At 35.8% G+C, this 15484-nt stretch overlaps 1 protein-coding gene across 5 annotated transcripts in view; it reads right to left on the reverse strand.

Moving 5' to 3' along the window:
• Window positions 1–15484, reverse strand: part of GHR (growth hormone receptor) — a 313780-nt gene that overhangs the window by 44831 nt on the left and 253465 nt on the right. The window lies entirely within an intron of this gene.

Genomic DNA, 15484 nt, shown 5'->3' on the forward strand with positions numbered 1-15484 from the left:
ACCACTGCATTGGTGGCTTTCAAAATTTTTGAAAGTGACTTTCAGGAAAATTATTTTTATATATATGTAAATTTTAAGTATAAATTTAAGTATATTAAAATATATTTAAAATATTAATAATATATAGTTAGTATGTTATTAATATATTAAATGTATTATTTTAATATATTTGATACATTAATATATTATATATAATGTATTAATATATAATATATTATAATAATATATTATATATTAATATTAGTATAATATATTACTAATTAACATATTGTTTACATATTGTTAATATAAATTGATATAAGTTAATATAAATTAATGTGTTATTAATTCATATTAATTATATTATTAATATAAATATATATTTACATGTTTAAACTTTAGATATATAAACACGTTTTAAGTGTTTTAAAATGTTCTCACATACTTATTTATATGATTTATACACATGCACATGTAAAATAAAATGTCTCAAAATTACTGCCTGCAATGAATTCTGATTTCAATTTATAAATGATGCTGCTTGCAACCCTATAAATTGATTTACTAATATAGGTCACTACTTTCAGTTTGAGAAACATTGTGCGTGAAGCTAATCTTGCCTCGACGAAAGTTGAAAATTAATAAGATTGTTGGTCTATAATTCCCTCAAAGAAAGGCAAGAATGTTTCCTTTGTCTGGCATAGATTATGAGATGCTCAACAGAACTGTATTTTCTAGCTAACTGAAAGTTACTCCTGAAATTATTTTTCCTAAGATGTATTTTAAGATTCTCTGAATCATTAATGAAACCTGTAAAACATCATTTAACGTTTTTTATGACTGCATGGGGATCAGGGATTATCCTACTGAATTATGGTGTACTTATGTGTAGGGCTGCTGGAAGAGACTGGCCTTTTACCCCTACACTAAGTAGATTCACCACTGTGATGGTGATATTCATTCTCTCACTGCATTCACACATAACTCATTTCTAGGAATGACATTATTTATTAAAAACAATAATTCTTTATCTTGAGAGTTGCCATGACAATTGATAGAAGCTACCAGGAAATTACTTTTGATAATACTGGGTAGAGGCTGAGAGTGATGATTTTGGTGCCAGACTGCTGAGTTCAAATCCTACCTCCATTACATACAATCTGTAATCTTGGGCAAATTACTTAACTTCTTCAGTTTCCTCACCTGTAAAATGGGGATAATAATGGTATGTCACAGGGTTATTGTAAAGATTAAGTGAGCTAATCCACGTAAAGTTCTTAGAAAAGTACCTGGTATAGAGGAAGCATTATATAAATGCTCATTGTTATTTTTCCATCCTCACAATCAGTTGTGATTGTCAACCTATGATTTGTTAACTGTTGTTACCTAGGAAGAGCAAATGATGAACATTGCTAATTTGGAATTTCATCCTGTAACTATAAGTTCATTAGTACTAGTTGAAACATGTAATTATAAGTATATCGGTACTAGATGAAACATCCAAAGTATAGGTGTCCAATTTTTTGGCTTTCCTGGGCCACACTGGAAGAAGAGAATTGCCTTGAGCAACACAAAAAATATACTAACACTAACGATAGCTGATGAGCAAATTGCAAAAAAATTTCATAATGTTTTAAGAAGGTTTATGAGTTTGTCTTGGGCCTCATTCAAAGCTGTACTGAACTACTTGCAGCCTGTTGGTTGCGGGTTGAGAGGTTCAAGCTTGGAGTAGGTGGTGATACTGTGGCAGCTATTTCCCTCACTGTTCAGAGGTGATTTTCTGTGGTTGTATTCTAGACAGTCATAGCTATCGAAGCCTGAGTTCTAGATAACTAGGAGATGTTGCTATATTATTACATATTAGTGTTAAAATTAAAAAAAATCCAAGCGGAGCCTTTGTCTGTGTTTTCCTGAGAAACAATGAAAAGAGAATGCTGCAATTCTGTGATGACACTCTTAAGGGTAGAGAATTACCAGACTCACGCAGATACTGTGTGGCTGGCTCTCAAAGGATTTGTGGATTCAGGATGCTACTTGATACTTTTCCCTAGTGGCCTGGGCACTCTGAAGTCATAGCAAAAAGCTTTATTGATATATTGGCAATAATCTTTTCAGAAAAAATATATTTTAAAGGAAGAGTGCTGAATTGGAGTTTGGGGAGTTTTGAGTTCTCTCACTAATAGCCTATCCAACTCTTCCAGCATTCTGAGCCAAACCTACCCTGAACAGAATGGGCTGAGTAGTTGAATTGTATTTTTTTTTTAATTTTACTTTTTTCTTTATTTTATTTTAAAGAAAATTCAACCTAAATTTTTGCTGGGTGCTTCCTTTGGACTGGATTCTGTGCTGAGAAGTACTCTGAGCTTACTGAGTTTTACACAGTTCCTGGCCCCCAGCAGGCTTACATAAACACTTAGGTTGAGAGGAAGGAACCCCTTACCCAGCTAGCTGGAGTCCTCCTCTTGAATCTCTGCTTTGGGACCAAACAGCCTTCTCCAAAGTACTCTTGTCACATCCCAAGTACTATTTTGTTTGAAGAGCTTCAGGAATTCAGTAATTCCTCCAATTAAAAGTACCTTAAACCCCCTTTTAATAAAGGTCCTGTCCTGAGTGGATGCTGCTAGTATATCAAAATATGGTAAAAGAGATCTGTAATTTTTTTTGGCTTGTCTTTATTGTTAAAAGTAACTGAACTTCCCTATAAATAATGCAGTGTCAAAGGGGCCATCTGAAAAAGACTGGTAGACTTTTTTTTTTTTTTTAACCTATGGTGTTATCAAGTGGTTATGAAACTGCAAACACTCTATTCAAAATAGTATAGGCTACTGGCAGGAAGGCTTTAAATAATGATGGCAACCGACAAAAAATTTAATAAAATATTTTCTTTTGGACAATACTGAACATAAGAAATTCACATTTATACTTGATTTTCCTCATGATTCTCTGTAGAATTAAGAAGGTACAGCTCGTTGTGAAATCTTTTATTTAAGCACTTACTAGCTTAGAGTTGAGAATAAAAATTCACAAGTTCTCACCTGAACTATTAATTTCTTCCTTTTTTTTTTTATATGGAGTCTCGCTCTGTCACCAAGTTGGAGTGCAGTGGTGTGATCCTGGCTCACTGCAACCTCCGCCTCCAAGGTTCAAGCGATTCTCCTGCCTCAGCCTCCTGAGTAGCTGGGACTACAGGCGTGTGCCACCATGCCCAGCTAATTTTTGTATTTTTAGTAGAGACTGGGTTTCACCATTTTGGCCAGGAGGGTCCCGATCTCCTGACCTCATGATCTGCCCACCTTGGCCTCCCAAAGTGCTGGGATTACAGGCGTGAGCCACCACACCCAGCCAATTTCTTCCTTTTTTATAATTTTAAATTAAACTCTAGTAAACTTTAAATAATGAATTCCTGGTACATTAAAAAAATTGTAAGATTGGCCCAAATAAAGGCACAGTCTACATTTCCAGTTACCATAAGATGAATCTCAAGTCAACTGAGCTCTGTAGTGTCTGGGAAAAGTATTTATTTATAGTACTGTGGTTTGGCAGGTGAAGTTAAGTGGTCACAGCCTATATAGATAGCTCATTTGTATAGCAGTGTCAGGAGATAATTGAACATATACTACTATTGGCATTTATCATTTAAATCTTCACCAAACTTACTTTTTGTTGTTTTATTTTCATGGAACACTTTCTTCATAAAATGTATTGTATGTACTTCCCTTAATGCTGGTGGTTGAATACAATTTATCCTAGTTTTCAACACTCAATCTTCCTTCTTCCCTTTCCTTTTGCTTTCACAAGATTTACTTGGTGCAGTTAGTTTATTGCCTTTCAAATTATTTCACTTAATCATCTTAGAAAGAGTGATCATATACTTCTCTATCTTATTTAAAATTTGCTCCCTTCTTGATGTCTAGCTCTTTATCCATTAATTCTTTTAAAAGCGTAGTGACTCATAATGAGGCCTCTAAGATAGAAAGGTGGGGACACTATTCTGTCAGTGATCTTTTCTCTGGATAGAGAGGGGGATATGCCAAGGCAGATACAGCAAGAAGATTCTAATAATGTTGCCTTTTGGAAGATGGAAACAGGAACATGACCTCAAAGACCTATAACTTACTACCCTGAAGAAGAACTGACTTAGGAAATAGAATTGCTATGATTTCACTGTTTTAAAAAAGTGTATTCTGCATAAGCAGTGTTTTGAGATGTCAAAGACAATTATACTGAATGACTATGCAAAAACAATTAGCACTAAATTCAGTCAAGTTTATTTTCTGGTTGGTTAGGGTAAAGGGCATCTTAGATAATTAAATTAAATAATTAAATAATTAAAATAGAAAGCAAGAGGATATGAAGTAATAGCAACCCTCACACACTTCTGTTCAGAATGTAAAATGGTATAGCTATCGGGGAAAGCAATTTGGGGGTTCCTCAAAATGTTAAATACAGAGTTACCATATGACCCTGCAATTCTGCTCCTAGGTATATGCCCAGAGAAGCAAACACATATGATCACACAAAAACACGTGCAAGAATGCTCGTAACAGCATTATTTAAAATAACAGAAAAGTAGAAACAACCCAAAGGTCCATCAACTGATGAGTGGATAAACAAGATGTGGTATAATACTATAATAAAGTATTGTCTTAAAAAGGAATAAAATACTGATACATGCTACAACACGAATGAACCCTGAAAACATGTTGCTATGTGATAGAAGTCAGACATAAAAGGCCACATATTATAGTATTTGATTTACATGAAATGTTAAGAATAGTCAAATACAGAGAGACAGAAAAGTAGATTAGTGGTTGCCAGGAAATGAGGTGAATGGGAAACTGGGAGTGACTACTAATGGGTACAGGGTTCCAAGATGAAGTAATGAAAATGTTCTAGAGTTAGATAGTAGTGATTGTTGCACAACATTGTGAATATGTCAAAAACCACTTTGAGATTAAAAAGGTGGATTTTATGCTATTTGGGTTTTATCTCAATAAAAAAATCTATCTAAAACATACAAAGCAAAAAATCATGCTTAACATGAAAACTGACTAAATATAATTTTAGTTTTCTTTTTAGTCTCTATTGGACAGTCACTTTTTCAATTTAAAAATCACAGCTCATTAATTTTGGCCTGTCACTGTCACAAAAACAGGAATTTGTAACTCACTGTAAAAAAGACACTACCGGATCCTCGGCAATATGAAAATATTATAAATGAAACTTAGCTGAAGCACTTGCAAATGGGGTTGTCAGGTTCTCTTTAAGGAGACCATCAAAATTCCTGAAACTTAGTAGCTGGCAGAAGGTCTATAGACAGAAATAATTATTTAAAATAATTATTGAATGTTAGAGTCACCTGGAAAATTAAAAAACACGCTGATGACTAGTTTCCATCCTTTTAAAAATTGTAATTTCAACTTTTATTTTAGATTCAGGGAATACATGTGCAGGTTTGTTACCTGGGTATATCACATGATGCTGAGGTTTGGGGTATGATTGATCCCATCACCCAGGGAATGAGCATAGTACCTAATAGTTTTTTAGTCCTCTCTCTGCTCCCTACCTCCCTACTCTGTTAGTCCCCAGTTTCTATTGTTGCCACCTTTATATCCATGTGTACCCAGTGTTTAGCTCCCACTTATAAGTAAAAACATGCAGTATTTGGTTTTCTGTATTACCTCACTTAGTATAATGGCCTCCAGCTGCATCCATGTTGCTGGAAAGGACATGATTTCATTCTTTTTTATTGCTGTGTAGTATCCCGTGGTGGACATGTACCACATTTTTTAATCCAATAATCCACCTTTGTTGGGCACCAAGCTTGATTCCATGTCTTTGCTATTGTGAACAGTGTTGTAATGAACACCTGAGTGTATGTGTCTTTTGGGTAGAACAATATCCAAAAGAAACAATGTACTTTCTTTTGGATATATACCCAGTGGGATTGCTGGGTTGAATGGTAACTCTGTTTCAAGTTCTTTGAGAAATCTCCAAACTGCTTTTCACAGTGGCTGAACTAATTTACATTCCCAGTAACCGTGTATGAGTGCTTCACTTTTTTTTTTCTGCAGCCTTGCCAGCATCTGTTGTTTTTGACTTTTTGATAATAGCTATTCTGACTGGTGTGATATAGCCTATTATTGTGGTTTTGATTTGCATTTCTCTGATGATTAGTGATGTGAGACATTTTTTCATTTTTGTTAGCTGTTTATACGTCCTTTTGAGAACTGTCTGTTCATGCTGTTTGCCCATTTTTAAATGGGGTTGTTTTTTGTTTGCTCAATTGTTTAAGTTCCTAACAGATGCCAGATATTAGATCTTGGTTGGAAGCACAGTTTGTGAAGATTTTCACCCATTCTGTAGGCTGTTTACTCTGTTGTTAGCTTCTTTTTCTTAAACTAAGAGCTTCTAAACAGAAAAACTTGTCAGTTTTTGTTTTTGTTGAAATTGCTTTTGAGAACTCAGTAATAAATTCTTTTCCAAGGCTGATGTCCAGAATGGTGTTTCCTAGGTTTTCTTATAGGATTCTTATAGTTTGAGATATTACATTTGAATATTACATTCTTATAGTTTGTATATAGCTTGAGATATATCTTATAGTTTGTATATCATTTGAGGTATAATATTTGAATATTACATTCTTACAGTTTGAGATATTAGATTTGAATAATTAATCCATCCAGAGTTAATTTTTGTATATGGTGAAAGGTAGGGGTCCCGTTTCACTCTCCTACATATGGCTAGTCAGTATCACTTACTGACTAGCCATTTACTGACATTTACTTTTATCCCAGTACCATTTACTGACTAGAGAGTCCTTTCCCCATTGCTAATTTTGTCATCTTTGTTGAAGATCAAATGACTGTACTTGTGCAGCATTATGAGATCTTTCACCTCCTTGGTTATATGTATCCCTAGTTGTATTTTATTTCTTTTGTGGCTACTGTAAATGGGATTACATTCTTGGTTTGGCTCTGAATGTGAACACTATTGGTGTATAGAAATGCTACTGATTTTTGCACATTGATTTTGTATCCAGAAACTTTACTGAAGTTGTTTATCAGTTCCAAGAGCTTTTTTTGGTGGAGCCTTTAGGTTTTTCTAGGTATAGAATTATATAGTCAGTAAAGAGAGGTAGTTTGATTTCCTCTTTTCCTATTTTGATGTCTTTTATTTCTTTCTTTTACCTGATTGCTCTGGCTAGCACTTCAAGTACTGTCATGAATACAACAGGTGAGAAAGGGCATCCTTTTCTTGTCCTCAAGAGGAACGCTTCCAGTTTTTGCCCATTTATTATTATGTTGTTGTGGGTTTGCCACAGATGGCTCTTACTATTTTGAGGAATATTCCTTCAATGCCTAGTTTCTTAAGGTTTTTTTTTTTTTTAAACATGAAAGGATGTTGGATTTTATCAAAAGCTTTTCCCACACCTATTGAAGTCATGTGGTTTTTGTTTATAATTCTGTTTATGTGGTGAATCAGATTTATTGATTTGTGTATGTTGAACCAATCTTGAATCCCAGGAAGCCTACTTGATATAGTTTGAATATTTGTACCTGTTCAAATCTCATGTTGAAATATAATGCCCAATGTTGGAGGTGGGTCTTGGTGGGAAGTGTTTGAATCATGGGGGTGGGCCCCTTATGGCTTGGTGCTGTCCTTGCAATAGTGAGTGAGTGCTTGTGAGATCTGATTGTTTAAGTGTATGGCACCTCCCTCATACTCTCTCTTACTCCTGCTTCCCCTGTGTGATGTGCCTGTTCCTGCTTCACCTTCTGCCATGAATAAAAATTCCATGAGGCCTCCCCAGAAGCTGGCCAGATGCTGGCACCATGTTTGTACAGCCTTTTTTCTTTATAAATTAAGCCTTTTTTATAAATTAATTTCTTTGTAAATTAAGCCTTTTTTCTTTATAAATTACTCAGTCTAGGTTATCTTTTTAATAGCGTGCTAGAACACCCTAACACTCTAGTTTATCATGGCAAATTAACTTTTTGATGTGCTGCTGTATTCAGTTTGCTAGCATTTTGTCGAGGATTTTTGTGTCTGTGTTCATCAGAGATGTTGGCCTGTAGTTTGCTTTTTCATTGTGTCTTTACCAGGTTTTAAATCAGGGTGATACTTGCTTCTTTTGAGAAATGTCTATTTAAGTTTGTTGCCTATATTTTAATAGGGTAATTGGCTTTCTTGTTATTGAATAGTTTGATTTCCTTGTACCTTTTGGAATATTAACCCCTTATCTAATGTATGATTTGCAAATATTTTCTCCTAATCTGTAGGTTGTCTCTTCACTCTATTTGTTGTTTCATCTGCTGTGCAGGAGTTTTTTAGTCTGATGCAATGCCATTTGTGTATTTTTGCTTTTGTTGTCTGTGCTTTTGAGGTCATATCCATGAAAGTTCTCCCCAGACTAATATCATGGGGCTTTTCCCCTACATTTTCTGCATTAGTTTTATAGTTTCAGGGCTTATGTTTAAGTCTTTAATCCATTTTGAGTTGATTCTTGTATAAGGGATGAAATAAGGGTCTAATTTCATTCTTCAGCATGTGGATATCCAGTTTTCTCGGCACCATTTATTGAAGACATTGTCTTTCCCATTGTGTGTTCTTGGTACCTTTGTTGAAAATCAATTGATCATAGATGTGTGGGTTTATTTCTAGGCTCACTATTCTGTTTCAGTAGTTGATAGGTCTGTTTTTATGCCAGTAGCATGCTATTTTGAATATTGTAGCTTTGTAATATATTTTGAAATCTGATCATGTGATGCTTCCAGCATTGTTCTTTTTGGTCAAGATTGCTTTGGCTATTCAGGGTCTTTTGTGGTTCCATATGAATTTTATGATTTTTTTCTACTTCTATAAAGAATGACATTGGAATTTTGATAGGATTGCATTGAATCTGTAGATTGCTTTGGGTAGTATAGATCTCTTAACAATATTAATTCTTCCAATCCATGAACATTTATCTTTTCATTTATTTTTATCATCATCAATTTCTTTCACCAACATTTCATAGTTTTCAGTAAACAGATATTTCCCTTCTTTGGTTAAATTTACTCCTAAGTATTTTTTTTGATGCTTTTAAAAATGGGATTGTTTTCTAAATTTCTTTTTCATACAGTTTGTTGTTAGTTGGGCATTTAATTTTTAAAAGTTCCCCAGTGATTTTAATGTGTAGCATTTGATGGTTAATTTGGGAACCACTGATTTATATCATTTTTTCCCCTCGGAGCTTAGGAGACATTCTGCTTGCTACCACTACAGCCTTGTGTCTGGTTCTCACATGTCAAGTTTTTAGCCAGGAATGGTAGGAAAAAGTAAATGTGGGGCATTCCAATCCAAGCCTGAAAGTATAGCAATGCTTTGCCAACATTAAGTTTCTGTCACTGAAATATCTGAAGCTAATAAAGTCCAATAGGAGGCTTCTATTGCCAGAAGAAACCAACTGACAAATGAAACTTTGTTTTCTATCTTGTAATTTTGTTGAGGCCATTTATTCTCATTGATGATAATATACTCTTGCATGTAATTTCATTTTTGAAGCTTGAAATTTTAAACGCAAAATAGGGTTTTTTGTGATGAGCACATTAAAGCTTTTTAATTTTACGGTTTAGAGGTGCAGTTAATATTCATTCATTCTTCATTTATTCAACAGTCATTGAACACCTGTTGATGTGCAGGCTTTAGCTTAACAACTCTGCTTGCTAAAACAGTATATTCAGTCCAAGGATCACAGCACACTGAACAGAATATTTTATGTAAAGGGGCTGGGCCAGTTTCCTGAGAATGAGAATCATCTCAGTCACTGTTTCTTAATAATTTTTGCTCTATGTGCGTTCTCTTGCTTGGTGGAATTACTACCACTACATATTAAAATTCCTAAGTCTATGTTCAGATTTTAAAAATGTTTCATATACAAATAGTTCCTGACTCATGATGGTTTGACTTAGGATTTTTCAACTTTATGATGCGTTTATCAGGGATTAAATGCATTTTCAAGTTTTGACATTTCTAACTTATGATTTTTAAAATTTACAACAGGCTTATTGGGATGTAACCTCATAAGCTGAGGAGCATTGGCATGCAATATACCTCTATTTTTATAAAGAGAATGACCAAGATGATAAATACAAAGATAAATATGGTCTACAAGCACGTGGCCTCCAAAATGCAGGAACAGAGAACATTTTTATATTAATATTTATATATACACATATTGCTCAGAACATAGCTTGTCATTCTCTTATGTGCATGTTTTTAATTTTTATTTTTTTCAGGTATTTATTAGTGCAGTAAGACAGCTGTGTCACACTTCCATTTTCCTAAACTAAGGGTTCTCAACCATGAATGAGTTTCCCAGGAGACATTTTGCAATGACCAGAGACATTTTTGGTTCTCAAGACTGGGGGAAAGGGTGATACTGGCATCTAGTGGGTTGAGGCCAGGGATGCTATGAAACGTATTACAATGCACAGGATGACAGCCACAACAAAGAATGATCTAGTCCGAAATGTCAATAGTGCCTATTCCAAACAAATAATGAAAATCACTAACTTACAAAATAATTCTTCAAAATTTAAATATGTACCCAGAGTGAAATAAAAATTGAAAGCCTCAGTATCTCCTACCCCCTTGCCTGTCTAAACTTTCTTTTTCTGTCCAACAAAGAAAAACATCTTGCATTTTTAAGTCCTTTGGATAGTTTTTGGGATGATCACATCAGCTATTCCCTGTTTCAATTAATCAACAAGTGGCATTTGTGTATAAGGCACTCTTTAGGTGCAGTGAGAATTATAAAAATGACATGATATGTAGATCTACCTTGAAGAGCTGTAATCCAGTAGAGGAAATAACTCATGTACATAAGCAGATAGAGAAGTAGCTAATGAAAAAAGGCAGTTAAAGATAATAATTGCTCAGTTTCCATGTAGTTGAGCGGTTTTGAGTGAGTTTCTTAATCCTGAGTTCTAGTTTGATTGCACTGTGGTCTGAGAGAGAGTTTGTTATAATTTCTGTTCTTTTACATTTGCTGAGGAGAGCTTTACTTCCAACTATGTGGTCAATTTTGGAATAGGTGTGGTGTGGTGCTGAAAAAAATGTATATTCTGTTGACTTGGGGTGGAGAGTTCTGTAGATGTCTATTAGGTCCACTTTATGTAGAGCTGAGTTCAATTCCTGGATATCCTTGTTAACTTTCTGTCTCGTTGATCTGTCTAATGCTGACAGTGGGGTGTTAAAATCTCCCATTATTACTGTGTGGGAGTTTAAGTCCCTTTGTAGGTCACTGAGGACTTGCTTTATGAATCTGGGTGCTCCTGTGTTGGGTGCATATATATTTAGGATAGTTAGCTCTTCTTGTTGAATTGATCCCTTTACCATTATGTAATGGCCTTCTTTGTCTCTTTTGATCTTTGTTGGTTTAAAGTCTATTTTATCAGAGACTAGGATTGCAACCCCTGCCTTTTTTTGTTTTCCAGTTGCTTGATAGATCTTCCTCCATCCCTTTATTTTGAGTCTATGTGTGTCTCTGCACGTGAGATGGGTTTCCTGAATACAGCACACTGATGGGTCCTGACTCCTTATCCAGTTTGCCAGTCTGTGTCTTTTGATTGGAGCATTTAGCCCATTTACATTTAACGTGAATATTGTTATGTGTGAATCTGATCCTGTCATTATGATGTTAGTTGGTTATTTTGCTCGTTAGTTGCTATAGTTTCTTCCTAGCCTCGACAACCTGCTCCTGAATGACTATTGGGTACATAATGAAATGAAGGCAGAAATAAAGATGTTCTTTGAAACCAACGAGAACAAAGACACAACATACCAGAATCTCTGGGACACGTTCAAAGCAGTGTGTAGAGGGAAATTTATAACACTAAATGCCCACAAGAGAAAGCAGGAAAGATCCAAAATTGACACCCTAACATCACAATTAAAAGAACTAGAAAAGCAAGAGCAAACACATTCAAAAGCTAGCAGAAGGCTAGAAATAACTAAAATCAGAGCAGAACTGAAGGAAATAGAGACACAAAAAACCCTTCAAAAAATTAATGAATCCAGGAGCTGGTTTTTTGAAAAGATCAACAAAATTGATGGACCGCTAGCAAGACTAATAAAGAAGAAAAGAGAGAAGAATCAAATAGATGCAATAAAAAACGAAAAAGGGGATATCACCACCAATCCCACAGAAATACAATCTACCATCAGAGAATACTACAAACACCTCTATGCAAATAAACTAGAAAATCTAGAAGAAATGGATAAATTCCTCGACAAATACACCCTCCCAAGACTAAACCAGGAAGAAGTTGAATCTCTGAATAGACCAATAACAGGTTCTGAAATTGTGGCAATAATCAATAGCTTACCAACCAAAAAGAGTCCAGGACCTGATGGATTCACAGCTGAATTCTACCAGAGGTACAAGGAGGAACTGGTACCATTCCTTCTGAAACTATTCCAATCGATAGAAAAAGAGGGAATCCTCCCTAACACATTTTACGAAGCCAGCATCGTCCTGATACCAAAACCTGGCAGAGACATAACCAAAAAAGAGAATTTCAGACCAATATCCTTGATGAACATTGATGCAAAAATCCTCAATAAAATACTGGCAAACCGAATCCAGCAGCACATCAAAAAGCTTATCCACCATGATCAAGTGGGCTTCATCCCTGGGATGCAAGGCTGGTTCAACATACGCAAATCAATAAATGTAATCCAGCATATAAACAGAACCAAAGACAAAAACCACATGATTATCTCAATAGATGCAGAAAAGGCCTTTGACAAAATTCAACAACCCTTCATGCTAAAAACTCTCAATAAATTAGGTATTGATGGGACGTATCTCAAAATAATAAGAGCTATCTACGACAAACCCACAGCCAATATCATACTGAATGGGCAAAAACTGGAAGCATTCCCTCTGAAAACTGGCACAAGACAGGGATGCCCTCTCTCACCGCTCCTATTCAACATAGTGCTGGAAGTTCTGGCCAGAGCAATCAGGCAGGAGAAGGAAATAAAGGGTATTCAATTAGGAAAAGAGGAAGTCAAATTGTCCCTGTTTGCAGATGACATGATTGTATATCTAGAAAACCCCATTGTCTCAGCCCAAAATCTCCTTAAGCTGATTAGCAACTTCAGCAAAGTCTCAGGATACAAAATTAATGTACAAAAATCACAAGCATTCTTGTACACCAATAACAGACAAACAGAGAGCCAAATCATGAGTGAACTCCCATTCACAATTGCTTCAAAGAGAATAAAATACCTAGGAATCCAACTTACAAGGGATGTGAAGGACCTCTTCAAGGAGAACTACAAACCACTGCTCAATGAAATAAAAGAGGATACAAACAAATGGAAGAACATTCCATGCTCATGGGTTGGAAGAATCAATATCGTGAAAATGGCCATACTGCCCAAGGTAATTTATAGATTCAATGCCATCCCCATCAAGCTACCAAAGACTTTCTTCACAGAATTGGAAAAAACTACTTTAAAGTTCATATGGAACCAAAAAAGAGCCCGCATCGCCAAGTCAATCCTAAGCCAAAAGAACAAAGCTGGAGGCATGACGCTACCTGACTTTAAACTATACTACAAGGCTACAGTAACCAAAACAGCATGGTACTAGTACCACAACAGAGACATAGATCAATGGAACAGAACAGAGCCCTCAGAAATGATGCCGCATAGCTACAACTATCTGATCTTTGACAAACCTGACAAAAACAAGAAATGGGGAAAGGATTCCCTATTTAATAAATGGTGCTGGGAAAACTGGCTAGCCATACGTAGAAAGCTGAAACTGGATCCCTTCCTTACACCTTATACAAAAATTAATTCAAGATGGATTCAAGACTTACATGTTAGACCTAAAACCATTAAAATCCTACAAGAAAACCTAGGTAATACCATTCAGGACATAGGCGTGGGCAAAGACTTCATGTCTAAAACTCCAAAAGCAATGGCAACAAAAGCCAAAATCGACAAATGGGATCTCATTAAACTAAAGAGCTTCTGCACAGCAAAAGAAACTATCATCAGAGTGAACAGGCAACCTACAGAATGGGAGAAAATTTTTGCAACCTACTCATCTGACAAAGGGCTAATATCCAGAATCTACAATGAACTCAAACAAATTTACAAGAAAAAAACAAACAACCCCATCAAAAAGTGGGCAGAGGACATGAACAGACACTTCTCAAAAGAAGACATTTATGCAGCCAAAAAACACATGAAGAAATGCTCATTATCACTGGCCATCAGAGAAATGCAAATCAAAACCACAGTGAGATACCATCTCACACCAGTTAGAATGGCCATCATTAAAAAATCAGGAAACAACAGGTGCTGGAGAGGATGTGGAGAAATAGCAACACTTTTACACTGTTGGTGGGACTGTAAACTAGTTCAACCATTGTGGAAGTCAGTGTGGCGATTCTTCAGGGATCTCGAACTAGAAATACCATTTGACCCAGCCATCCCATTACTGGGTATATACCCAAAGGACTATAAATCATGCTGCTATAAAGACACATGCACACGTATGTTTATTGCGGCACTATTCACAATAGCAAAGACTTGGAACCAACCCAAATGTCCAACAACGATAGACTGGATTAAGAAAATGTGGCACATATACACCATGGAATACTATGCAGCCATAAAAAATGATGAGTTCGTGTCCTTTGTAGGGACATGGATGAAACTGGAAAACATCATTCTCAGTAAACTATCGCAAGGACAAAAAACCAAACACCGCATGTTCTCACTCATAGGTGGGAATTGAACAATGAGAACTCATGGACACAGGAAGGGGAACATCACACTCCAGGGATTGTTGTGGGGCGGGGGGAGGGGGGAGGGACAGCATTAGGAGATACACCTAATGCTAAATGACGAGTTAATGGGTGCAGGAAATCAACATGGCACATGGATACATATGTAACAAACCTGCACATTGTGCACATGTACCCTAAAACCCTAAAGTATAATAATAATAAAAAAAAGATAATAATTGCTTCAGAATATCACAGAAAGTAGTGATTAATGAGAACTGGGAGCCTGAGGGAGAGACGAAGGTTTCAGGGAGGAGTAAGAATAGGGTCATCAACTCAACCCAGTTTGCCAGAAATGGAAACACACTGAGGATGATCACCAACCACATACCACAAGAGAAACATCTGTACACAAACGCGGGTTTATTTCCACCCATACCTACTGGATCAGAATCTGCATTTTAACAAATCCCAAGCTATCTGTATGAGCATTAAAACTTAAGATGCATTTACTTGGGCACCTGACTGCTAGCTAAGGCCTCCTTCTAATTGGACCAGTGGATTTCAACTCTGGCTGCACATTATAATCACTTGGGGATCTTTCACAAAATACCTTCCACAGGTTTAATTTAATTAGATTGGGGTGATGCCTGGGCATTGGTATTTTTCAAAATGCCCCAGGTGATTCTAATGTGCAGCCAACATTAGGGACC

Source organism: Symphalangus syndactylus, chromosome 16, assembly GCF_028878055.3.
Source record: "Symphalangus syndactylus isolate Jambi chromosome 16, NHGRI_mSymSyn1-v2.1_pri, whole genome shotgun sequence".
NCBI classification, from domain to species: domain Eukaryota; kingdom Metazoa; phylum Chordata; class Mammalia; order Primates; family Hylobatidae; genus Symphalangus; species Symphalangus syndactylus.